The sequence below is a fragment of the Portunus trituberculatus genome, chromosome 17 (genome assembly GCF_017591435.1).
Source record: "Portunus trituberculatus isolate SZX2019 chromosome 17, ASM1759143v1, whole genome shotgun sequence".
NCBI lineage: Eukaryota > Metazoa > Arthropoda > Malacostraca > Decapoda > Portunidae > Portunus > Portunus trituberculatus.
The window spans coordinates 1100001-1126758 of NC_059271.1; the positions used below are offsets into that span (position 1 = coordinate 1100001).

At 41.8% G+C, this 26758-nt stretch overlaps 1 protein-coding gene and 1 long non-coding RNA gene across 2 annotated transcripts in view; one reads left to right on the forward strand and one right to left on the reverse strand.

Moving 5' to 3' along the window:
* The window catches only part of LOC123505213 (alpha-2A adrenergic receptor-like), a 553609-nt gene that overhangs the window by 209917 nt on the left and 316934 nt on the right, over nucleotides 1-26758 (reverse strand). The gene's annotated exons all lie outside the window — the stretch shown is intronic.
* Nucleotides 5172-26758, forward strand: part of LOC123505215 — a 557956-nt gene continuing 536369 nt past the window's right edge. The window contains exon 1 of the long non-coding RNA XR_006675095.1: nucleotides 5172-5445. This is a non-coding gene — a long non-coding RNA (uncharacterized LOC123505215). The remainder of the gene's footprint in view (nucleotides 5446-26758) is intronic.

Consider the following 26758-nt stretch of genomic DNA (forward strand, 5'->3'; position numbering starts at 1 on the left):
GCATTGCCATGGAACACTGGCAAGGAGGAGGCAAGGGTGGATAGGAGAGGAGAGGAGGAGGCAGCAAGTTGTGTGTGTGTGTGTGTGTGTGTGTGTGTGTGTGTGACTGATCGATGAGTCACCCTGAGGCCTGTGTCATTTTCCTCTCCCTCCATCTTTTAATAGTGCTCTCTCTCTCTCTCTCTCTCTCTCTCTCTCTCTCTCTCTCTCTCTCTCTCTCTCTCTCTCTCTCTCTCTCTCTCTCTCTCTCTCTCTCTCTTTCTGGCTCTCTTTACATTTTTTTCTTCTCAGTCTTTTCCTCCTCCTCCTTCTCTTTCTCTTCCTCCTTCTCCTACCCTTCGTCCTCCTCCTCCTCCTCCTCTTCTTTACTTTCGTTTTCTTTAGATTTTGTTAAAAATGTAAAGTTTCTCTTAATAGTTTGAAAGGTTTATAAGCAAAGCACATTATTTGGACGATGATGATAATAATGATAGTAATAATGATGATAATAATAAATAATAATAATAATAATAATAATAATGATGATAATAATAATAATAATAATAATAATGATAACGGAACGGGAGAAATAGAAGAGAGGGATCAATTATGTAGACGAATTGAAAAAGCTAGAGAGAGAGAGAGAGAGAGAGAGAGAGAGAGAGAGAGAGAGAGAGAGAGAGAACCAGACACCCAACAGACGGACAAACAGATAGACACAGAGGCAGGAAATGTCCAGTAAAGGAAATGTCTGGCAGAAGAGAGGAAGAAAATGAAAGGAAGACAAACTGATCAGGGAGTAAATGAATGAATGAAAGAAGGAAGAAAGAAAGAAAGAAAGAAAGAAAGACAGACAGACAGAAAGAAAGAAAGAAAGAAAGAAAAGAAGGAAGGAATGAGTTAAAGAAAGGGAAAATATAGAGGGAAAGAGCAAAGGAACGAAGGAAGGAGGAAGGAAGGCAGGAAGGAAAAAAGAGAGAAAGAAAGGAAGGAAGGAAGGAAAGAATTAAAGAAAGGAAAAATATAGAAGGAAAACATCCTGATGAAGAGCAAAAGAACGAAGGAAGGAAGGAAGAAAGAAAGAAAGAAAGAAAGAAAGAAAGAAAGAAGAAAAAAAATGAAAAAATGGAGGGAAGACAAACTGATTAGGAGTAAAGGAAGGAAGGAAGGAAGGAAGGAAGGAAGGAAGGAAGGAAGGGAAGGAGACAAGGGAAGGTTGACAGTGTATCTGGAAATATGACACCTTAACTGTTTACTTTGATAGTGTGAAGTGTCGCCCCTGTGTAGACGAAGAGGAGGAGGACGAGGAAGAGGAGGAGGAGGAGGAAGAGGAAGAGGAGGAGGAGGAGGAGGAGGAGGAGGAGTGATAAAAAAAGGAGCAAGGGAAGGGAAATAAAGTAAACGGAGAAATTAAGAAAAAATAATGTAGAAAAAAAGAAGAATAGAGAGACGAAGGAAGAGAAAAGAGACGATAAGAAATGAAATAAAAATAAGAACGGAGAATTTCAAATAAAGAGAAGGAAAAATGGAAGAAAAATAACGATAAAGAGAAGAAAGGAAAAAACACAAAGAAAATAGAAAATATCACGAAAAGAAAAGAAAAGAGAAAAAAAGAAAGATAGACAAAGAAAAGAAAGAGAAGTGATAGATAAAGAGGGAGTGAAAAGAAAGTTAGTGAAGAGAAAGAAGAGAGAGAGAGAGAGAGAGAGAGAGAGAGAGAGAGAGAGAGAGAGAGAGAGAGAGAGAGAGAGAGAGAAAGACAGGTAAATGGACAAAATGTAAAGAAAGAGAGAAGGGAAAACTGAAGAAGAAAAAAGAAGGAAAAAAAAAGAAATATGAAGCAAGCGTGGTGAAGAAAGATTGAGAAAGGGAGAAGGAAGAGAAAAAAGAGGAGGAAGAATAGGAAGAGGAAGAGGAGAAGAAAAGAAAGTAAAGAGGAAATGAAGAATGAAAAGGGAGATGTAGGAAACAAGGTAGAGAAGAGAGAAGAGGAAGAAGAAAGAGCAGGAGAAGGAAAAAGAGGAAGAACAGAAGGAGAGAAATGAACAGAGGAAAAAGAGAAAGGTGGAAGAGAAGATGATGCAACGAAAATGGAAGAAATAGAGAAAGAAGAAGAAAAACGAAAGGAAAACTAAAAGTGAAGGAGGGATGAGAGAGAGAGAGAGAGAGAGAGAGAGAGAGAGAGAGAGAGAGAGAGAGAGAGAGAGAGATGCAAAGAAAATGGTAGAAATAAAGAAAAGGAGAAAAAAAACGAAAGAAAAGCTGAGAAAGAAAAAATAAAGGAGGCATAAAGAGAGAGAGAGAGAGAGAGAGAGAGAGAGAGAGAGAGAGAGAGAGAGGAAAAGGCGTAGGGAGAAAGGTTGGAAATCTATTCTGTGGTATAAATCTTTCCCTATCCATTTGCGAGGAGAGTAGCCAGAATAATAATTGGTTATATTGGATGGGAGGAGGAGGAGGAGGAGGAGGAGGAGGAGGAGGAGGAGGAGGAGGACGAAGGGGAAATAGGGAAAAAAAGAGTAAAAGAAAGTGAGAGGAAAAAGGGTTGGATTATATATGTGTCTGGAAACTTCATATGAAAAACTAGACTTGCATTTTATTAAACGTAGAATCAGCCTTCCTCCTCCTCCTCCTCCTCCTCCTCCTCCTCCTCCTCCTCCTCCATTATCGTCCCTCTCCCACTAATAGTTCTAATGGAATAGTGTCTAGTATGGTCTAGTAGAGAAAGCAATGGAAAGTGTATTACTGTATGGGCTTCTTTTGTGTTCCTTTGTGTTCCTCCTCCTCTACCTCTTCCTCTTCCTCCTCCTCTTCCTCTTCCTCCTCTTCCTCCTCTTCCTATCCATGCGGTGTCTTCCATTTTTCCTTTCCTTTATCGTCTATTGAACATTCTCGTCGTATTCTTCCTTGCCTCGGGGACATTAGCTTCATGCCACCTCCCTCCTTCGCTTCCTTCCCTCCTCTCCCCTTCTCTCCTTCCTTCCTTCTTTGTTTCTCTTCTTCTCTCTTTCTTCCTTAAGGATTTCTGGAACCTGGAAAATTTTCACTTTATGATTTTAGTGTTTGTTTGTTTATGTCTCTTTTCTGTGTTTCTCTTTCTCTACTTTTCTCTCTCTGTGTCTCTCATATTCTCTCTCTCTTTACTCTCTGCATATATCTTCTTTCTTTCACAGGCCTTCCTTCTTTCCTTCCTTCCTCTCGTGTATTCTTTGTCTCTTTTCCTTCTCTGGCACTTCCAGTATTTACTCTTATTGCAGTTTTTATCTCTTTCTCTCTAATGTTTTCCTCTTTATTTTGTATCATATTTCCTTATATCACTTTCCTTCTTTTCTTCGTATATTCCATTCCTTTTCGTTATTCATGCTTCCATCAGAGTCCGCTTCAGTTCCTGCCGTCCATTAGTAGCGAGTTTGCACGTGTTTCCTGTCTCTGTCAAGCTTGGAAAAGTGTGAAGCTTGAGGGTAATTTCTCTTTTCTCCCTTATGTAATAGGGGAAAGCTGGCCAAGGGGAACAAGAGATTAAAAAAAATGCCGTACTTTGTTGCCAGCTCCCTTAGAGGTCCGAGAGAGTTAGCTAAAAGGAAGGGATAAATGTCTGGAAGCCTCACTCTCAAAGGAAGTGATGTCATTTGTTTTTAGCGATTATACCCTATGAGTGACGGTTTTCTCTCTCTCTCTCTCTCTCTCTCTCTCTCTCTCTCTCTCTCTCTCTCTCTCTCTCTCTCTCTCTCTCTCTCTCTCTCTCTCTCCACGAGGCACGTCACTCACATGACAGATAAAAATGAAAAATTGCTGAGGAAATCAGACCTTGGCGTACTCTTGAATCCCTTGTTCGTGAGAGAGAGAGAGAGAGAGAGAGAGAGAGAGAGAGAGAGAGAGAGAGAGAGAGAGAGAACCGGAGGAGGGGGGCTTTATGTGTGTTTGCTGCAGAGGAAAGAAGTACAAATCATGTCTCGCGGTCTTTGTCAAGGAAACATTGTCCCTGGGTCCAGATCAGCTGTGTAATCCCCTTCAGCTCAGCGGCAGGACGATGTTGAGGCAGCGCTCCTGTCACGCCTCCCCCGCCACTACTATTACCACCACCACCACCACCACCACCACTACCATTACCATTATCAGCTTCCAAATACATGTGTTGTTTATTTTCAATGGCATTATATCTGTGTAATGATGGGACAAGTGTGAATGAGTCTAAAACGTCTAAAATGATACAGGTGATGAGGTACAATACACCACCACCACCATCACCATTATTAGCTTCCAAATACATGTCTCGATTAATTTCATGGGCATTATATCTGTGGAAGGATGGGACGAGTTTGAATCAGTGCAAAGGAAAACGTCTAAAATGATACACTTGATGAGTTATATTCCTTACGAAGCGAGATTGAAGATATGTAAATTTGCATTCCGTAGTGAGACGTCAGTTAAGAAGGGACGTGATGGAAGTATTGAAGCAGTATAGGGGTTGTAACAGAGGGGACATGAGCAAAGTTCTTAGGATCAGCAACCAGGATAGAAGCAGAAATAATGGGTTCAAGTTTGAGAAATTTGTAGGAAATAAAATGGAAGGAAGTAATTTTCTAACAGAGTGGCTGATGAATGGAACGGACTCAGTAATCGTGTCTTTAGTGCTGAGTCAGTAACAGAATGAAGGTGATTTAGATTTAGATTTTGGTAGTTTTGTTCACACAGGGACAGTCACGTGTTGGATTGACAACCTTTTGCAGCTTCCTTAAATTTCTAGTGTTCTAACGTTCCTAAGGTTTGGTGAGTGGCGATAGTTAGACAAAGTTTCCACGATGCAGCCTCCACCACCAACCACCTACCGCACAAACACACACACAAGTCGCCTTCATTCACAGTGGCATTATTGTCGTGCATGGGAAGGATAGATGAAAACTCTGAGTAGTGTGTCCGTCAATCCAGCAGCCAAACCAAAGCACACCCTACGTCGCCTTCATTCACAGCAGGATTAGATAAGTGCATTGATGGGAGGCAAAAGTTCTCGGTGCGTGGTCCTTGTCACGCCGCCAAACCCTTAACGCACGCCTGATCCTTTTATCTTTGGCGGGATTAATTAATGTTTTTGTTCTCTTTGCTGTTCTTTTTATTCACTTGTTCTTCTTTCTTTACTTGCTTAAATTTCTGAGTCACGTCGCAGTAATACACGCAACACGAGAAGCAATGAAAAATACTTAATCTTTACCTGAGTGGCGAGAATGATGCATTTGTTTGCCCGCCAGAACGTAACAGGCTATCTCGCTCCTCATTGGCTAAGCTGCGCGGAGTCATTCGGGGTGACATACTTGCCGCGGATTGGTTCCTGAGTGGAGAAAGACGACGCGTGTGAGCAGTTGCGGGAGTGCGGGTGACTGTTGTGTTGTATTAAAGACCGCGTGTTTCCTGCTACCCCGAGGTGGCAGGTGAGAGTGAACCAGCGTGGGCGTCTTCCCCAGTGTCCAGCAGGTATGTTGGTGAGGCATTGAGGGCGACGGAGAGGCGGATGGGCGGGATGGAGAGCGACAAGTGTGGCAGGCCGGGGGCGGTTGGAAGGGACATTGCTGTGCGTGGTGGTGGTGGTGGTGGTGTAGGTGGTCTGAACAACGCAGTTTTGTGCTCCATGTGGTTGCTATCCTGTTAAGGAGTCTGTGGGTGTAGCGTGCCTGGTGTGATGTTAGCGGGGCTGTTCTTGGGTGACACTTCATGCCACACTGGGAGCACCACGTGTGGGCCTGATGGCTTCTCGCGGCGCCGCGCGTGTCCTCATGCTGCTGTTGTGCTGGATGTGCCTCACCTCATTGTTTGTGGTGTGTGTTTTATTAGAGACTATGGACGCATGTCTCAGGGGAAACATTATCTATGATGTACTGTTTTTATTTCACCTAATACTGTGTCATCCTCCTCATTCTGCTGTTGCTGCTGCTGCTGCTGCTGCTCTCCCTCCTCCTGCTCTTCCTTCTCTCCCTCCTCTTCCTCCTCCTATCCTTTCTCTTCCACCACCACCACCACCACCACTTCCTCCTCTTTCTCCGCCTCTTCCTGCTGCTGCTGCTGCTGCTGCTGCTCACCACCATCATCATCATCATCAATATCATCATCATCATCATCACCAGTATCACCACGTGATTCACCTGGCGTCGTTTCGAACCGTTACCTCGAGGCTTTACGGAACACTGACACTGAGAGGCGACGCTCGTGTTGCACCGCGCCCATCGTTGCCAATTCCGCACTCAATGACTCTGATTTAGAACCTCTTGAGAGAGAAGGGCAAACACACACACACACACACACACACACACACACACACACACACACACACTGCTGCACCTCCTCCTCCTCCTCCTCCTCCTCCTCCTCCTCCTCCTCCTCCTCCTCCTCCTCCTCCTCTCCTCCTCTCTCTCTCTCTCTCTCTCTCTCTCTCTCTCTCTCTCTCTCTCTCTCTCTCTCTCTCTCTCTCTCTCTCTCTCTCTCTATGTTTATTGGTAATGATCTTTTATCATCTTCCTCCTCCTCTGCGTTTCCTTTAATTTTTCCTTTTATTTTTTCTTCTTTCATTTATTTTTTCAGTTTCCATCCATGCTTTTCCTCTGATATACAATTTTCTTAGATTTTTTTTGTCATCTCCTTTTTATTTTCCTTGTATCATTTTTTTGCGTGTTATTTAGTTTTAATTGCCATTCCCCTCCTTTCCCTTCCTTCGCTCCACTCGTCTTTTCATTCTTCCCTCTCCACACTTTTATTTCCTCTATATTTCGCCTGCCAGGACGGGTCATCATTTTTTGCCTTCCTCTTCCTCACTCTTCTTTTCTCCATTTTCATTCGCCATTCTTCCGTCCCGTCTTTTTTTTTTATTAAAATATTCCCTCTTCCTGTCTGACTTTCTGGCTTTCTCGCTTTGTGTCTGTTGGTGTGCCTGTGTCTGGCTGTCAGTTGGCATTCCATTACTGTGATTTAACTCTTATATTAAAAGTTGTGAAGTTAATTAACCTCCATAGTCACAATGAAATGGCTTGATGTATTGATGTTTTTCATGAAATGGTTCAATTTGTCGATGTAGTTCATCTTATTTATTGTTTTTCACATACCGAAATGTAAAAATGAAGGCGCCATGTATGTGAAGGCTGGAAGGTAGGAAGGGATCATTTGACGTCAAGCAAGATTTCACTCGCCTTTCTTTCAAATAAACCTCTTCAGTACCATGACGCGTTTCCACATTCATTCTAGTATTCTGGTTACTATTTGGTGATTCTATACAGCTTCAGAAACTCATGTGAAGATTAAAGTAGTGAAGACTTTACCCATTAATTAATCTTCTAAGCTCCATAGACCCTTCATAATGTTAATAAAATTATCTAATCTTACGCAAATCTCAAGGTAAAAATGTGTCCAAGTACTGAAGGCGTTAAAAGGAAAAAGGAATGAAAACAGAATAAAACCAAGCAAAAAAGTGACACAATTTTTTCTAACTCTCAACACGCAATGCATAGTATTGTTTACACGTATCTAGAACTTCCAAACTCAGCCGCAGGGAAGAGCGAGGCATTAGTACGTAATTGCCTCTTTGTGCGGAGGCGTCTCGATATATACAGAATTAAACGTCAGCACCTGATGACAACTAATTATCAGTATCACGGTATAAATAGAAATCCATTACCGTTACGACCAATTCCACCGGTTGACCTCTCACCTAAGCTCGACGGTACAGTGTGAAGGTAATTTCCCTTCCCTCAGTGTAGCCTTGGATTCAGAAACGCTTTGCTCTATCGCCACGACAGTTTTCAGAGGCCAAAGAAATTGTTAGCTTATATCTCAAGACTGCATTTTTATATTCATTCTGGTTATTATTTGACGATTTTATATGGCTTCAGAATTTTATGTGGGGTTTAAAACAGTAAAGACTCTGGCCATTAATTTTTTTTTACCTCCATAGACCTTTCTTAATGTAAATAAAATAATCTAATCATACCCAAAAATCGTGGTAAAAATGCGTCTCAGTATCGAAGGGGTTAATAATGTGGAAATGATGTTATTCTGTCACTTAAATCGTAGCAAGACTCGTAAAAAACCGTGCTACTTCTGCAAGAGCCTTTTGAAATAGTGGGAGTGTTGCGCAAAAGTGTTTTAGAATACGGCTGACTCTTCTTTCATTGCCGGCTCTTTTATGATAGGCTGAGACTGGAGAGGAGGAAGGAAGCGAGGGTGGCCACAGTCTGTAGATTTTCCCTTCACATACTATCCCTCTCACTTAACCCCTTCAATACTGCTACACATTTTCACCATGAGTTTTTAGGAATAACTAGGCCATCTTATTAACATTAGAAAGGGTCTATGGAGGCCAGAAGATTAATGGCCAGAATCTTCACTATTTTAATCCCCTCATAAATTTTTGAAGCTGTATGAAATCGTCAAATAGTAACCAGAACGAATATTAAAACATGTCATGGCACAGAAGAGTTTAAGTGTCTTGGGATTTTCTTTTCCGCCTTCCATATCGTTGTCAGGATATTCTGCTCTTTAACAGTCAGAACTCTCCATGTACGAATATGACTGATGTAATTTATAACCATTTTTTTTTCTAGAATTTTACTGTCAATGTATCTTTTATGGTTTTATTGATAGTGTTATTTTTTTTTGGGAGTGTGGGAAGTGTGTGTGTGTGTGTGTGTGTGTGTGTGTGTGTGTGTGTGTGTGTGTGTGTGTGTGTGTGTGTGTGTGTTTTATGCAAGAGGGGAAGCTGGCCAAGGGCAACAAAAAATGAAAAAAAGGCCTACTTGATTGCTAGTTCCCTTAAAGATTGAAAGAGTTAGCCAAAATTCTGAGACTATGTGTGTGTGTGTGTGTGTGTGTGTGTGTGTGTGTGTGTGTGTGTGTGTGTGTGTGTGTGTGTGTCAGTAAATGAGACGCTGAACTTCACAAAATTACACACAAAATCGAATGAGAAAAAAAAAAAATAGGCGTTCCAGCAACAGACACCTTCCCACTCAGACGATGGAAAGAAGACACACCGAGAAAAAAAAACACTAAATAACAAAGAAAACGTAGAATACCAAACAGAAAACGTAGCCCACGTAACCCACTAACTCCTAATTAAGTGAAAAAAAGAAACTCGCTCTCCATTCGATTAAGGCACGAAGAAATGGAGTAAGTAAAAAAAAAAAAGAGGATAAGGTAAGAGAAAAAAAAAGTACTGGGGTAAGAAAAAATGTGCAGGTTATTTCTTACCATAGGGACGTGCGTTATGGTTGGCTCTCGTCCCTTCACTCTCACTCACTCACCTGCGGGAGAAAGGAAAGGGAATTATCAAGGGATGTTGCATAACCTTAATTGACTTTACCTGTAGCCTTGTGATTATATGGCTTCCTAATATGGGGCAGAGAGAGAGAGAGAGAGAGAGAGAGAGAGAGAGAGAGAGAATTGATTTAATGTTAAAGTCCCATATATGCATCCAGTTTGTTTTAATAACAGACATCAGTCAGTGAGATAGATTTCTACACGTACAGTATTTCATAAATGTCATGAAAGTTTATGTACACACACACACACACACACACACACACACACACACACACACACACACACACACACACACACACACACACACACACACACACACACACACACACACACACACACACCATCAGATGCCCTCCCTCACCTGGCGGAAATAGTTTGATTACAGGTGTATCGTGCAGGTGGCCTCCCCTCTTGTTGCTTCCACCTACCTTTCCATCTCCCCTTCTTTCATTCACCTCCCCTTTCTCTCTCCCCTTCTGTTCTTTCCTCTTCCCTTTCCCCCCTCTGCTCCTTTCACTTATCTCTCTTTCCCGTTTCCATCTATCCGTTTTCTCTCTTCCTCTTTACTTCTTTCCACCTCCCTTTCCCTATTTCTTCTTGTTTCTTCCACCTCTCATTCCTTCTTCTCTCTTCCATCCATCTTTCCTCCTTCCTTTTCTCATGTTTCTTTCATCTTCTATTTTTGCTATTTATTCTATTTCCCTTCTCTCTACCTATTGTTGTCCTTTCCACATACACACACACACACACACACACACACACACACACACACACACACACACACACACACACACACACACACACACACACACACACACACACACACACACACACACACACACACACACACACACACACACACACACACACACACACAGAGGGACATGTTCATTATTATTGCGTTCGACTAATGGACAGAGAGAGAGAGAGAGAGAGAGAGAGAGAGAGAGAGAGAGAGAGAGAGAGAGAGAGAGAGAGAGAGAGAGAGAGCATTGGGTTGAGTAAAGTGAAGGAAGTGAAAAGAGCAGCGGCAAAGGAGAGTGTGCGGCGGTAAGGGAGTCACGTCTGGCGCTCCGTTTCGTCCCTTGCCGTCCGTTCTGCCAGTGTTGGGTTTATCGTCTCCTCTTCGTCCCTCGTCCTTCCCTTCCCCTGGTTTATTTTCGTATTTCTCGGCCGCTTCTTGCCTCGTTTCCAGGAGACAGCTGCTTCCTCTATTCGTCTTCCACTTTCTCCACGTTAGTTTTGCCTTTTACTGTCACTTTTACTCGTCCAGCTCGCTAATTTGGAAGTGTTAGGTGTTTCTCTCTTATAGTGTTGCTTCTCTGTGTCTAGTGTAGGTAAGATGTGTGCTACATTTTTAGGAAAGGTCTAGTTTGGAAAAAAAAAAAGTCTAGTGTTGATTGATTATGTTTGGTAAGGTTAGATATATATTTTCTTATTGTACTCTGTCGTATCAGTTTTTTTTTTTTTTTTTTTTAGGTGTAAATCATTCATACTTTTCTCTGATACACTCTGGAACTCCCCCCCCCTGCTTCTGTATTTGAATGTACCTACGACTTGACTTCTTTTAAGAGAGAGGTTGCAAGACATTTGTCCTTGAATTTTGGATAACTCACTTAACCTTTTAGGGAACTGGCAATCAAGTGGGCCTTTTTGTGTTGTGAGAAATATATATATTTTTTTAAGGTTATGTTAGTTTAAAATGGATGGAATTCCCTATCATGGCACGTTAATTCAGATCAGATTGTCATTATGAAGATACTTTGTGACTGGGTAATTGTAAAAGAGTAAAGAAATCAAAGTTAGTTTAGTTGCGGGCTTGAAATGTCCTCAGGCACCTTCATTGAGCCCTTCATTGAGATCAGGTTTTCATTTACAAGATACGTTTTGAGTTTGGATATTGAAAAAAAAAATATCAAGGTAAAGTTAATTACAAGCTAGAATTGTCCTCAGTCTTCTACCTTCGATCAGTTAACGCTCCTGTTGCTGAGAAACATCGTGAATATCAAACTGTGATAAGAAATGTGCGGTTTGGTTAGGTTCAGTTGGATTACTTTGCCTTACTCTAGGTTTGTCCTGGTATTGCACCTTCAGAGAGTCGCAAATTGGAGAAAGAAGTTTGGGAGCCTGACTCACACCTTGCTCCTCGTTCCCCTCGTCCCCAGAAGGAAAGGAACGGTGAGAGGCTGCGTGACCTGAATGGTAAAGTAGGGACAGTTGGAGGGAGGAGGCGCCGCCCTGACAGATGACCTTGGCAAAGTAGAAAACAAACGACAACTTGCTTTCTATTCTTTTATCAGCTCATCAGAGGCGGCTGGTGACGTGTTCCTGGGTCTACCCTTCTACTTTTTCTTACCATTTTCTTTCGTCTTCTTTTTTTTTTTCCACTCTTCACGCACTTCGCTCCTCACTATGGCCGAGCTTTTCTTATATTCACAAGTTAAAAAAAAGTGACAAAACAAACACATAGGTAGTAATAAATAATGAGCTGTTTTTACCCTCGTCACAAAAGTATGTAATATACCGTATTACGAAGAAAAAGGAGTGTTTAAAAATGCCGTAGGTGAATATTACGGAATACTGTCAAGCAAGGAATAGGGGTTGAAAAATGTTTAATCGTAGATAGAGTTAAAAGTAAAGGAAATAATAAAGAATAAAATAGAAAGAAATATCGTGAAATGAAATAGGGATGGACTGAAAAAAAATTGAAGCATAAATAAGGATAAAAAGTAGAGGAAAGGTTTGCTCATAAGGAAAGCGCGGTCGTGAAGTGAAACAGTTAAAGACAGATAGGTATGGAGAGGGGAGAGGCAGGAAGAGGAGAGTGTCAGGTGGAATGACGTCTGCTAATTCTTTTCACGTGTCATCAAGCTAAAAGGAAAAAAAGAAGGTAACGTTCCCTAACATTTTTTTTCCTAGGAAACATTGAATAAAAATGTGAAAAGTCCTGTTGCCTCTCCACTGGAAAGGAAAGAGCGTAACATTGCTTAATTAACGGAACATAAGAGAGGAGGAGAGGAGAGGAGGAGCAAAATGGGAAGGGTACGAATATGAGAAAGGAGAGACGAAGAATTTTGGATAGTAAATATAACGAAGAAAAGAAAGAAAACCTCGTGTAATAGGAGAGAAGTAGAGCATAAGTATCGAAAGAAGAATATACAAAAATGACAAAAAGAATGAGTGGAAACAAAATAGCGAAGACACAAGGATAAAATGGAAGGAGAAGGAGAGAATCAGAGCGTGGGAGGGAAGATGTGCCAGCGTGCATGGTTTAGGAGATGAGTAGGTTGGCAGGCTGCAACTTTGAGTCTTGGAGGTAATCTGTGTGGGGGGGTTGGTAATTAAAGTTTGAAGTGGCCATGGAGGTGTGGGCTGGCGACCCAAATTGTGGGGCAGAGAGACTTTATCCCACACTTTTATCCTCCACAACGAGAGAGAAGGAGAAACAGAGACACCAGAGACAGAAACCACCCACCTACACAGATAATCCTCCATAGATTCCCTATATAACAGTAGCCGGGTGCCTCGGTGTCTGTCATTGGCCGCTGGAGTGTCAGAGGTCGCCCAGGTGAGGCCAAGCAAGGCAGGTAAGGCCCGGCTCAGGTATCACGAATCCGGGTATTAATGATTAACCTGCCGCCTCCGGGTCTACTGAAGGTCACGAGGGATGTGGGTGTCAGTGAGAGAGAGAGAGAGAGAGAGAGAGAGAGAGAGAGAGAGAGAGAGAGAGAGAGAGAGAGAAGATTAAATAGACTGAAAACTACACAAAAAAATGTCAAAACAAGGAAAAGAGAGAGAGAGAGAGAGAGAGAGAGAGAGAGAGAGAGAGAGAGAGAGAGAGAGAGAGGGGGTTAGGGAGGGACGAATCCATAATTACGAAGAAAGTAACAATGAAATTAGATGAGCCGTGAAAGTGCTGAGTTTTAATGAGTTTTTTTTTCCTCGTTTTTAAGTCCCAGCCTGTTTAAACGTCATTGTTTAGTATTACTGCTACACTATTTTCAATCTCAACTTTTAATTTCAACTATGATTGTCTTCTTTTTGTCACGTATTACATTGCAGTTTCTTTTATGGTTATGATTTTTTCTTTACTCTTAAATTTGAACTGAGTGTAAAATTTATCACTTTTGCCTTTCCTCTTGAATATTACCGGTACTTTAAAACCCCTTCAGTATCTTGACACGTCTCCGTATTCATTCTGCTTACTATATGGTGGTTTTATACTGCTTCAGAAATTCATGTGGGAGATTCAAATAGTGAAGACTGGACCATTAACCTTCTGAACTCCATAAACCCTTACTAATGTACATAAAATCATCTAATCACACCCAAAACTCCTGGTAGAAAAGCGTCCCAGTACTGAAAGGGTTAATGTAACGTTGCAGTGTGGTGCCGTATTGTTATTAGACACCCAAAACTCCTGGTAAAAGCGTCCCAGTACTGAAAGGGTTAATGTAACGTTGCTGTGCGGCGCTTTATTATGATCTCATGGAGTGGCTATTCCTGTTGCTGCACCGCTATGCCTACAACTTTTATCCTTTTTTAATCACTTCTCTTCCTGGTTCCCGGAAATTAATTAAGTGTACTGCGTTGAGGAAGAAAGTTTCCCGCGTAATCTTTTTTTTTTTTTCTTTTCGTTTCTCTTCTTTAATTCCACGTTTTCGTCTCCTTAGCATAATATTCGTTTTGAGTTTAATGTTTTTTTTTTTTTTTATCTGAGTGACTTGAACTGAAACTTGTGTGTCTTAAGTCGCCTTTAGTGTAATTTAATCCATTAATTTCCTTACCAGTCTATTTTCACTTTTTTTTTTTTTATTGACGCAGACTGAGAGAGGAAAAGGAGTCTAAACAGAGAGAGAGAGAGAGAGAGAGAGAGAGAGAGAAAGAGAGAGAAAGAAAGGTAAAAGGGTGAGAGGGATAAAAGGATACTAAATGAAAAAAAAGAAGCGAAAACTGAGAAAAATAAAGTTTGTTGAAAAAAAGTGAAAATTGAAGAGCAGGAAATGTAAGAGGAGGAGGAGGAGGAGGAGGAGGAGGAGGAGGAGGAGGAGGAGGATAAGGAGAAGGAAGATAAGAAGAAGGAGGAGGAATAGTTAAATTAGGAGAGGGGGAGGTCATTATTTAGAGGAAAGAAATAAAGGAGGAGGAGAAGAGGAGGAGGAGAGGAGGAATACGCATTGTGGAAGTGAAGAAGAGAGGTGAAGGAGGATAATGAAAAAAAGCAAGGAATATCAAGAATGAGGAGAGAAGAGGGAAAGGGTGTTGCAGGCTCGGAGGAGGAGGAGGAGGAGGAGGAGGAGGAGGAGGAGGAGGAGGGAGGAAATTAAAGTGTGAAGGAGGGACTGGAGAGCTGAGTGAGGGGAAATGGGGGGTGGGACTTAGAGAGAGAGAGAGAGAGAGAGAGAGAGAGAGAGAGAGAGAGAGAGAGAGAGAGAAATATTCTTGGGTGTTTGGAGTAATTTCTCTGCTTTAAAATATTTTCTTTTATATTGAGTATAAATTCTATAGCTTGAAGGAATTCCAATAAGTGTCACGTCCAATGAATTACACTAAGCACATAATTACATCAAATATTACAATGGAACCTGGAATAGACTCACAAATCTCTTTCCTTGACCTAAACATTAAGCCTTTAAGTACCATGACGCATTTTTATATTATTTTGCATCTTTTATTTTTCAATATTAACCTCCTTCAGTAGCATAGCTTTTTTTAATATTAATTTTACATATTCCGTTTTTCAATATCAACTTCCTTCATTGCCAGAGCGTGTTTTTATATTGATTTTATTTATTTTTCGGTGGTTTTGTGCAGCTTCAGAAACTAATGTGAGGATCAAAATTGTGAAATCCTGGCCATCAATCTTCTGACCTCCATAGACTCTTCCTAATGTCAATAAAGTGGTCTAATCACACCCAAAACTCAGGATAGAAATGCCTTCCAATACTGAAGGATTTAAAAGATCAACAATGTGAAGACTCTGGCCATCAATCTCCTGACCTCCATAGACCCTTCCTAATGTCAATAAAATGGTCTAATCACACGCAAAACTCATGATAGAAATGCCTTCCAATACTGAAGGATTTAAAAAGATCATTAATGTAAATATTCTGGCCAACCATTTTCTGACCTCCATACACTCTTTCTAATGTCAATAAAATGGTCTAATCGCACCCAAATTTCATGGTATAAATGCGTACTGAAGGAGTTAAAAAGGTCAACAATTTATTTTCCACCTCCATTTAACAAACACCAAACACTCAAAACAAAAGATAAAAACATGGAAAGCACACACATAAAACAAACAAAAAGGTTGATTCGGTATTGCCTCTACATTGATATCTCGCCTCTAATTGCTCGTGTTGTAATTAGTGACGAAAAATTATATACAGACCTTTTTTTTTTCTCTATTCATAATTAATAAAATAAATAGATATGTAATTTTCTCTTATTGTTTGATTTATTACTTCTTTAAATCAATTACAGATAGTTTGTGTTTTCTCCGACCAGCATATAAATCTGTTTATTTTTATATTTCCTCTTTATTATTATCCTCCTCCTCCTCCTCCTCCTCCTCCTCCTCTCCTCCTCCTCTCCTCCTCCTCCTCCTCCTCCTCCTCCTCATCCTCCTCCTCTTCATCTTCCTTTTCCTCCTCCTCCTCCTCCTCCTCCTCCTCCTCCTCCTCCTCCTCCTCCTCCTCCTCCTCCTCTTCCTCTTCCTCTTCCTCCTCCTCCTCTTCCTCTTCCTCCTTCTCCTTCTCCTTCTCCTAACCCTCATTAATTACAACCTCTCAAAAAATATATAAAAAATTAAGTCACTAATTATCACGAGCTTCCATACTGTTCCCCATTACAGACACCTGCCCTTCTCCTCCCTTCCCCCCTTGCACTCCTCTCTCTTCCCTCCCTTCCTTCCCCCTTCACTTCCTCCCTAACCCTCATTAATTTTCCACGTTGTTGGTTGTTTATTTTATCTTAATCTTACATGGGTTTAAATACTTTCTTTTTTTTTTTTCCCTTTGTTTCTACAGTTATTGCAGTATTTGTCGTTTTTTTTTTAGTGTGTGGTGCAATTTTATGTTTTTCGCGTCTAAAAGGAATTATCTGTCGCTTCTACGAGTACATTGGCTTATTCTTTTTGCTATTACTTTCATTATAATTGCTCTGTTTTGTCTGTAATCTTATCCTAGTCTCCCTTTCACTCTATCATTGCTACCTTTTAACCTCTTTTCTTCATTGCAGTACATACACACAAGCTTTTACATTCTGTCTTGTATGATTGTTACTCTCTCTTCTCTTCTCCTCTCGATAGATTCCATTTGTGATATTTTTGTCTTGATTCATTTCTAATCATATTTACTTTATATAACTGTTACTCTCTGTTTTCTTCTCTCGATACATTCCACTCATGATGTTTTTTTGTCTCGTTTTGTTTTTAATTCATCTTGATGTGTCCCTTTTTTTCTTCAGTTCTCTCAATCTACTCCGCGTTATTTTAGTCTTCTCATGGTTTGTGGTTCATCTAATATTAATATGCACAGTAGTTTTATTGTATCTGTAAATGTTTTCTTTATTATCATCATCATCATCATCATCATCATCGTCGTCGTCATTGTTGTGGTTGCTCTTATGTTGAATTCCACTACAGGACATGAAAAATGTAAAGTCTTCAAAAAATTCTAGTTACATCCATTTCCGAACTTATTTTTATGTTTCAATAGCTGCAATTCATCTTTCAGCAAGTACAAAACTCCACATCCATGTCTTATCCTGCGTCATCCACTGTTATTCCACCCCTCATACACACACACACACACACACACACACACACACACACACACACACACACACACACACACACACACACACACACACACACACACACACACACACACACACTGCTCCACCACTTCTCCCTATCCCTTTAATCTTATAACCCCAACCCCACCACCACCACCTTTAGTACCACCACCGCCTGACCCAGCCACACGTTTCCACAGCACGGCATCCATTCCACTCTGATCCCACACTCACCACGCTGCCTCGGCCACTGACTCGCTTTCTCTCTGTCTCTCTCCCTGTCTCTCAACCTTTACCGTGGCCGCGCTCATAATAACATCAGCAGGATATTTATTCTTCCACGCGGGTATGATGGAATGAGTTAATTGGATCGATGGAGCGAGATGAATAGGTAGGAGGGTGAGCGAGTTACTGGGGCAATTAGCTGTCTTTTTTTTCGCTTTACCTTTTGCTCACTTTATTGTTGTCATTTTCAGTGCAGACAGGTAAATGGGCGCGCTGGCTGGTCCGTGAGTCTACAGGTGTGCTTATCTTGTCCATGGCTGGTTACAGGTGTGTGTGTGTGTGTGTGTGTGTGTGTGTGTGTGTGTGTGTGTGTGAGAGAGAGAGAGAGAGAGAGAGAGAGAGAGAGAGAGAGAGAGAGAGAGAGAGAGAGATGTTGTAAGAAAGCTTAAAATACAGTGCATTGTATGTTGACAAGGGTGATGATGATGATAGTGATGATGATGATGACGACGATGATCGTGAATTTAAAGTGATGGATGGTCTTGCTGATGATGGTGAATTCACGAGTAGGTTTTAAAATTATGCTTAATTATTACCAAAAAAGATAAAAAACAAAGTACACAATATTCACACTTCTAACAAGCTATTTTACCTATTCAACCTTTTATAATGAGGTAGATATACGTATTAGTGTATTTTCAAGACATATGTCACTGAACATTGGCTAATACATACTCTATCAATCTTTAAGGGAACTGGCATTTAAAGTGGGCCTTTTTTTTTAATCTTTTATTGTCCTTGAATTGTTTATTTATCTTTCCGTGTCCTTAATCAGCTTACCTTATGTTTTTCCTTATGTTCTTACGCAGTTTTAGTTGATTCTCGTATGGAAAAAAAGATGGAAAAATTGTGCATAGATGATTTTCTCTTACCATGGGAAATTTTAGTTAACGTGGGAAAAAAAAATATCCACATTGGTATACATATTCAGATCCTCTTACCTTATGTTTTCCTTATTTTCTTAAGCAGTTTTAATAGATTCCTGTATAGAAAAAAAATGGAAAAAATATGCGATGATTTCCCTCCCCCAGGACAAACTTGAACGTTGAAAAAAAAAAAAATAGTTCACATTGATATGCATATTCAGATCCGTTTCTAAATCTATTGAATGGGTGAACGATAACATGTTACCTTAAGTCTAATTCCAGTCCTTTATTTTTTAGGGCATCGGAAGGAGACAAGTAGAAAGGTAGTGACGGATAAACACACAGCCAGACATGAATGAGGAGGTAGCGATGATGAATATGATAAGAAGAGCTGTGTGTCTGTGTGTACGTGTGACAGGATCTCTCTCTCTCTCTCTCTCTCTCTCTCTCTCTCTCTCTCTCTCTCTCTCTCTCTCTCTCTCTCTCTCTCTCTCTCTCTCTCTCTCTCTCTCTCTCTCTCTCTCTCTCCCTCTCTCTCCCCTTCCCCTTCCCCTCTTCCTCTCCATCCCCCTCTTTCTCTCTCTCTCTCCCCTCTCCCTCCCTGAACTCCCCACTCCCTCCCCACCCTTTGCTCTCCTAAGAAAAGGCTATCATAATGTATCCTTGATCCTCGTCCCCCTCGCCCCTTCATTCTCTTTGCCTCCCTCACCCCGCGGCGGCTTCTTCATCAGCAGGGCCAACGCACGAGCGACTGGTCCTTCTCGCTACCCACTTGCCTGCTCTTCTCAAGCTTAGTGGAAGAGCAAGGAGGGCGGGAGGAAGAAGAGTGGAATAATGCTTCATAGTGTTTGAAGTAAGGACACTGGAGGAGAGAGCTAAGGAAGGATGGAGCGGGAGGGAGCGGGAGGGAAGTAAGAAGAGAGGGATACGTCTGATGGAGAGGCTGAAGGACTGAAGGAGAAGGAAGACGAGGAGATGAAGTGTGTGGGAAGATGCTCACCCACCCACCCACCTAGAGAGTTGCGGAAATGGAGGAGGAGGAGGAGGAGGAGGAGGAGGATTTAAGAGGAGGAGGAGAGAGAGAGAGAGAGAGAGAGAGAGAGAGAGAGAGAGAGAGAGAGAGAGAGAGAGAGAGAGAGAGAGAGAGAGAGAGAGAGAGAGAGAGAGAGAGAGAGCATTACCAACACCTTCATTCCTCTAGCACGACCAATCACGTTCCTGTTTCCTCAGACAACCAGTTTAAGGAAAGTTGAAAGACGAAACGATATCCTGCAATCCCTTTACAAAGCAGTGGGTGGTGTTGAGTGTTGTAGAGGGTGTTGATTCATGTACCTCCACGCCATCACCACACACACACACACACACACACACACACACACACACACACACACACACACACACACACACACACACACACACACACACACACACACACACACACACACACACACAAAAAAAATTGATGCACAAACTTCAGATTAAACCCATTTGCTCGTGTGATGTTGGTTGTGTTTGTATGTGATGGTGCTCTCTCTCTCTCTCTCTCTCTCTCTCTCTCTCTCTCTCTCTCTCTCTCTCTCTCTCTCTCTCTTTCCTTTATCGCGGTCTATTTTACCGTTATCCTTCATCGTTCTTGCTTCTTTCCCCTGGTGTATGCTCCTCCTCCTCCTCCTCCTCCTCCTCCTCCTCCTCCTCCTCCTCCTCCTCCTCCTCCTCCTCCTCCTCCTCCTCTTTTTCCTCTTCTTCCTCTCCTCCTCTTCCTTTTACTCCTCTTCCTCTTCCTTCTTCTTTCTCTTCTTTTTTCTTCTTTTCCTTCTTTCACTTTTTTTTTACTCTATCATCTTTCGTCATGGTTGTTTGTATCTCTCTCTCTCTCTCTCTCTCTCTCTCTCTCTCTCTCTCTCTCTCTGGGAACAAAAGTTAACATAATCCTCTGGTCGCTCAAGTTGGGAGCGAGCCAGGCATCTCTCGTTCCAATCTTTTCATCCTGTCATTCCCTCGTCATCTTTGCCATCTCCTCCCATCCCGTTTTCTCTCTGCATTCCCTCTGTTCGCCTGTAACTTTCCCATTCTTTTCTTTTTTTCTTTTTTTTCTTTCATCTCTGGCTCTTGTGTACCTTTCTTTTTTTGCGTTTCTTCCTTTTTTCTTTTCTTTATCTCTATTTTTTTCATTTTTATCTCTTCTTTATTGCTCCTTTTTTCCTATTTCTTTTTAATGTTTACGTTCTTTCTTACTCCTTTCTTTCCATTCTTCGTTGCCATCATCCTTTTTCTTCCCTCTGCTCTTTTTTTTTTTTATTTTAGCTGAGGTGGTGAGAAAAATTAAGGACTGGATACTTTAAGACTAGAAATACAGAGCAAGAAAGGGCAGTAAGTGGTCGAGAACATCGTAATACAGAGGAAGGAAGGAGAGAAAGTGGTCGAGGGCGATGTTCTTCCCTCACTTATATCTGGCCGTTGAACTAGACTGCGTTATATTGGCCGAGTAATCCACTTAGCACTCGCCAGACCTTCTTTATATGGCGTTACTGTGTCATCCCGTTCAGAGAGTACTTAAGGAAAGTGACCAGCTGTTCCTCTTTCCTTCTTCTTCACTGTTTTTTTTCTTCTCTTCTAATCATTTTTGGCTCTTTTATTTCTCTCCTCTTTTAATCCCTAACCTCAAGGAAAGTGTCTTCTCATTCTTCTTTATGTATGCTCATTTCTTCTTTCCTTCCTCGTATCCCTTTTTTATTCTCTCTTATAATCCCCAACTCTAAGAAAGTGCCCGGGGTTTCCTCTTCATACACTTTCCTTCCTCTAGATTTGTTTCTTCTCTTCTAATCCCTGAACTCAAGGTAAATGTCGGGCTTTCCTCTTCACGTACACTCGTTTCTTTTTTTTTTTTTATTCTCTCTTATAATTCTTCCTCTTGACTTTCTTTTTTCTTCCTCTTCGCTCCTTTTTTCTCTTATAATCCCCAACTCGAGGAAAGTGCCCGGCCGTTCTTCTTCCTGTACACATCTTTCTTCTTTTCTTCCTCTTCGCTCCTTTTTTTTATTCTCCTCTTGTAATCCCCCAAGGCGCTGTGGCCTATGTATGTAAGAGCCTGTTATTGACCCCATCAGTTCTGTTCAGGCGTTGTCAGATGTGCTTCTTTATCGTATTATTCTGGAGGGTTCGAGAGCTTCACACACACACACACACACACACACACACACACACACACACACACACACACACACACACACACACACACACACACACACACACACACACACACACACACACATCATGGCCAATATCAACTGTACAGTGTGATGGACGGTCCTGGGAATACCAGTACCGCTATTGCCTTCTCCCTGTTCTCGCTCTTCCCTTCCCTTTCTCGCTGTGCTGTGGTTACATGGAGGATAGGGTGAATGGAAAGGCTGGTTCACGTATTACAATGTGAAGGAGTGGTACTTTTCTATTCCCTATGTGTTAATTTGTTCTTCACTCACGGAGGCGACTATTTGTACTGTTCTTGCCCTTCCTCTTCTCCTCGCCAAGGTGTTGTGGTGGGATAAGGGAATGGAATAATGGAGAGGGTGGTGATACAAAACGTAATATGAAGCTGTTGTTATTTTTCTTTCCTTGCTATGACCCGTTGTTCTTCACACACGGACGCGATGACTTGTACTCCCGCCTGTTCTCGTCCCTTTTTTTCCTCCTCGCCAAGCTGATGCTGTGGGATAATGGAATGGAATAATGGGGTGGGTGGTGCTACAAAACATAATATGAAGCTGTGGTACTTTTCCTTTTTTTTTTAACGTCTTCGAGTCGACATTCTTCTCTTACCCGCTGCTTATATGTGGGATTATATTGTAGAAGTTATAATAGTTTTCCTTATTTTTCCTTTCTTCGCCTTTTTTTTTCTCCACTTTTTTTTTCTGCTCCGTCTCGATGCACCGACGCGTTACGGAAAACGAGGATTATATAACAAGAACTACTGTCTCTCATTTTTCCATCTCTGTTCGTCTTCCTCCTCCCGTCTCAATGGTGCGGCGCGATAAGGGAGTGTAGCATCGCATAATAGTCGTCATGGTCGTTTTCCGCTGCGGCAAAAGGTCGGAATGAGCAGCTTACGAGGCGATGAGCAGTTAGGAATGGAAGGGGATGATACTTAACCTCCTGATGACTTTTCTCGTAGTTCCTCGGCTCTAAATGGAGATAATCTGCCTAACTTGCCTTGAGTTGAGTGGTTCACCTTTAGCAAGTCGTGAGCAACATTCAGCCGGTAACACTATTCTCAGAGATTTGATTCCATAGGTGTGAGTGCAGCGTATTACCTCCACGTTTGATCTGCTCTTGATACATTGTAGCTTGTGAAACAGTGCGTGGTGAGAGACGATTTCTAGGAACTCAATGCAGCATGAAGCCACTGGGTGCGTTATTAGAGGCTCGGTTTCAAAGTATCGCGATTTCAGTGTATGAATTGTGGTTTGTTTTGTCTCTTGTCTGTTGGTATGTTATAGTTTGTAAAGGTACGTGGCGTGTTATGTGAGGTAATTCATAACGAGTCTTCTGATGTGTTATATGACTAAGCATTATTGTAAAAGATTAAATTGCGAAGCATCAAGAACTCAACGTTTTCATTTTCATTTTCTTTTTTATACGTATTGTAGTTAGTGAGATATCGTGTTATGGAAATAAATTTTCAACGACTATTTTTGCAGTATTGCACCAAAAACTGTGTTGTAATTTTTTTTTTATTACCTTCAGTACCGGGACGTGGTTCTACCGTGAGTTCTGGTTGTGATTAGACGATTTTATTCATATTAGGAAGGATTTTTGGAGATCAGAAGGTTAATGGCCACAGTCTTCACTATTTAAATCCCTCACCTGAGTTAATGAAGCTGTAGAACATAATCAAATAATAAGCATGATAAATATGAAAACGCGTCATGGTGGTTAAAGGGTTAAAATAATGTGAATGAATAATTTCTAGTTTTATTTCCTTTTCCCTTGATATTATTAGTTACTAAACATAATAACTATCACGAGAGAACCTGAAGCAAATCAGACTTAACTGCAAGATATTCTATTCCGAGTGATTATGACCGAAATACAATACGTGTAGTCTCTGTTCCCTTTCCCTTGTATTCTCGTGTGTTCTCCTTCTCTTCATGCAGTGTGGCTTATGAAATACAATAGTCATACTGTTACTAAGGCGGGAACTGTTAGCACACAGCTCGCCACTCTCCTCTATTTAGCTTTCCTTTTCCTCCCTCCGCCGCTTGCTTGCCTCCAGAAGTCTATCACACGAGGTATTATTCTGCTCTCTTGTCTCCCTCTCCATAAATTGCTTTCATCTCTCCTTTTTACTCGGCAGTGGATTGGATGGCTTCTGTCTCTGTCTCTTTTCCACTCACCACAGCCAGCCCAGCCTTCCACAGCTCCACCTCAAATTTCCGCACGTCTCTCTCTCTCTCTCTCTCTCTCTCTCTCTCTCTCTCTCTCTCTCTCTCTCTCTCTCTCTCTCTCTCTCTCTCTCTCTCTGAAATGCAAGAGTTCATATAATCGCAGGCTGTATTCAGAGAGAGAGAGAGAGAGAGAGAGAGAGAGAGAGAGAGAGAGATAACTGTACGCTGTAATTTATCACGATAAAATGGTGATGCTGAAGATGACACGTAGAACCACCACAAACACCACCACCACCACCACCACCACTTCTTCCGTCTCTCTCAGCCTTCTTCCTCTTCCTCTTCTTCTTCTTCCTCCTCCTCCTCCTCCTCCTCCTCCTCCTCCTCCTCCTCCTCCTCCTCCTCCTCCTCCTCCTCCTCCTCCTCCTCCTCCTCCTCCACTGGACCAAATGAAACAAAGGAAGCCGAACTCAGGTGTAAAACTTTTGAGGACGCCTTATTAATTAACCTTGACGAGGCCGGACAGGTAGGAAAGACACCGTGGCCAGGTCTTCCTCACGCGGCTCTCTCTCTCTCTCTCTCTCTCTCTCTCTCTCTCTCTCTCTCTCTCTCTCTCTCTCTCTCTCTCTCTCTCTCTCTCTCTCTCTCTCTCTCTCTCTCTCTCTCTCTCTCTCTCTCTCTCTCTCTCTTCCAGTTTTGTTTTTACGTTTCCTTAATTCCTTGCATTTTGCGGCTAAAGATTCTGAACACAAATTAAAGACGTTGATCATTAATTTCTGAATGTTTGGTTAAGTTTTTCTTTATTTTGTATTATTTCACTTTTTTTTCTGCACCATTGGCCGAAAACGCTTATAAAAGAGTACCAACGCTTGATTAGGGACCCTGATGCCATATTCTATCAGCGGCACTTAAAGGAGATAGTCTGGCCGTGGATAGACACAGCAATGAACAGCGCACCGTATAAAGTTTAGGCGTTGATGAGTACTGTGTTGTTGGTGTATATACTCAGAAGGTCAGGCGTCAACTCGTGATATTGGATTAAGGCTTGAAACATGATTGCCTTTGTGGAGTAAATCAGAATTGGATTGGAAAATGAGGTGAGACGGTTTACTGCATTGGAATAAGTGGACATATATATTTTTTCTGTTTTTGTACATGAGTTGATCTGGCTTAGCGGTATAAGACAACGAAGGTAAGGAAGATGGTTGTTTTTAAAGAGGATAAATTGGAAAGAAGGTGGAAATAGTAGTGAAGGGATGGATGGGAAAAGATAATCATTGTGTATTTTGATCTATTTTGGGGAAAGAAATGGAATAATAATAATGTGTTCTGTATTTCATGTGACTGACTAGCGACATGTGTAGAGTTTGGTGGGCTTATTGGAGTGTTAGGTTTTTTTTTTTTTTTTTTTTATCTACCAGTACTACCACCACCACCACCACCACCACCACCACCACCACCACCACCACCACCACCAGGAGGCAAATAAGATCAAAGACCATGTGTTTTGTATTTCACGTGACTAACTAACGACGTGTATAGAATTTTGTGGGCTTGTTGAAATGTTATGTTATTTTTTACTTGTCTAGTACCACCACCACCACCACCACCACCACCACCACCACCACCCCCAGACAAATAACTAGCAGCTTACAGTGTCCTCTCCTTCCTTCCACACTAACCACTCACACCTTAACACCTATCCCTCTACCTCCTCCTCTTCCTCCACCACCACCACCACCACCACCACCACCACCACCACCTCCGCCTGCTTTCCTCAATTCCTCTTAACGTCATCTCCCCTTCCTTGGTCTCTCTCTCTCCTTTCTCATTTCTCGCGCTCATCTCTCTTCCCTCTCTTCTATTTCCTTTACTGATTCGCTTCACCTTCGTCTCCTCTGTGAAGGATAATATATTCCTCCTTTCACCGCCACTGCACGGAACTCAAATTATGACTCCTGTTGTTGTTGTTGTTCTTGTTGTTGGTGGTGGTGGTGGTTGTGGTGGTGGTGGTGGTGGTCGTGGTCAAAGTTGTTGGAAATATAAGTTTTCTTCTTGTTCTTGTTCTTCTTGTTCTTGTTCTTGTTCGTGCTGTTGTTGTTGTTGTTGTTGTTGTTGTTGTTGTTGTTGTTGTTGTTGTTGTTCTTCTTCTTCTTCCTGCTATTCTTGTTCTCGCTCTTCTTTTTCTTATTCTTGTTGTTTTTCTTGTTCTTTTTCCTCCTCCTCCTCCTCCTCCTCCTCCTCCTCCTCCTCCTCCTCCTCCTCCTCCTCCTCCTCTTCTTCTTCTTCCTCTTATTCCTCTTCCTCCTCCTCCCAATCCCCTTTCCTCTTTTTCCTCTATCCAGTAAGCAAGCTAGGAAAGGAGAGAGAGAGAGAGAGAGAGAGAGAGAGAGAGAGAGAGAGAGAGAGAGAGAGAGAGAGAGAGAGAGAGAGAGAGGAAAGAATGTAGCGAGGGAGGAAGCAGGAAGAGCAGGAAAGAGACAAAGGCGTGAAGGAGGAAAAATGTGAAGTAATAGGAAGGAAGGGGAAGATGAAAGATTGATGACTGCTGGGGTGGTGGTGTTCGTGCAACACACACACACACACACACACACACACACACACACACACACACACACACACACACACACACACACACACACACACACACACACACACACACACACACACTCAGCTGTATGAATATATGCTTATCCCAATGAGTAAAATTACAACATTCATTATCATATCTGTCATATCTGTTTAATATCTTCCAGTCAGGTCCATTATAAGTAACGTCGCTTATTTTCTTCTTTATTGGTCCTTATATTACATTTTTGAAGGTATTTAATGTTATTGGTTGAATTCTCCCTGCGCATCATTTTTGGACCAATCAGCTTACACTTGTCCTTCCTCCTCCTCCTCCTCCTCCTCCTCCTCCTCCTCCTCCTCCTCCTCCTCCTCCTCCTCCTTCTTCTTCTTCTTTACATGTAATCATTCAGTCTTCATATCTTCCTCGCATTTTCAGCAATTTCTTTTCTTCAGTCGTCTTTCCTGCCTTCCTTCTTGCCCCCGACTCTCCTTCCCTCCTTCCCTCCTTCCCTCCCCTTTCCTTCTCCTTCAGAAAATGTTTGCATGTGCAGCTGCCTGAGGTGGAGGGAGGGTGAGAGA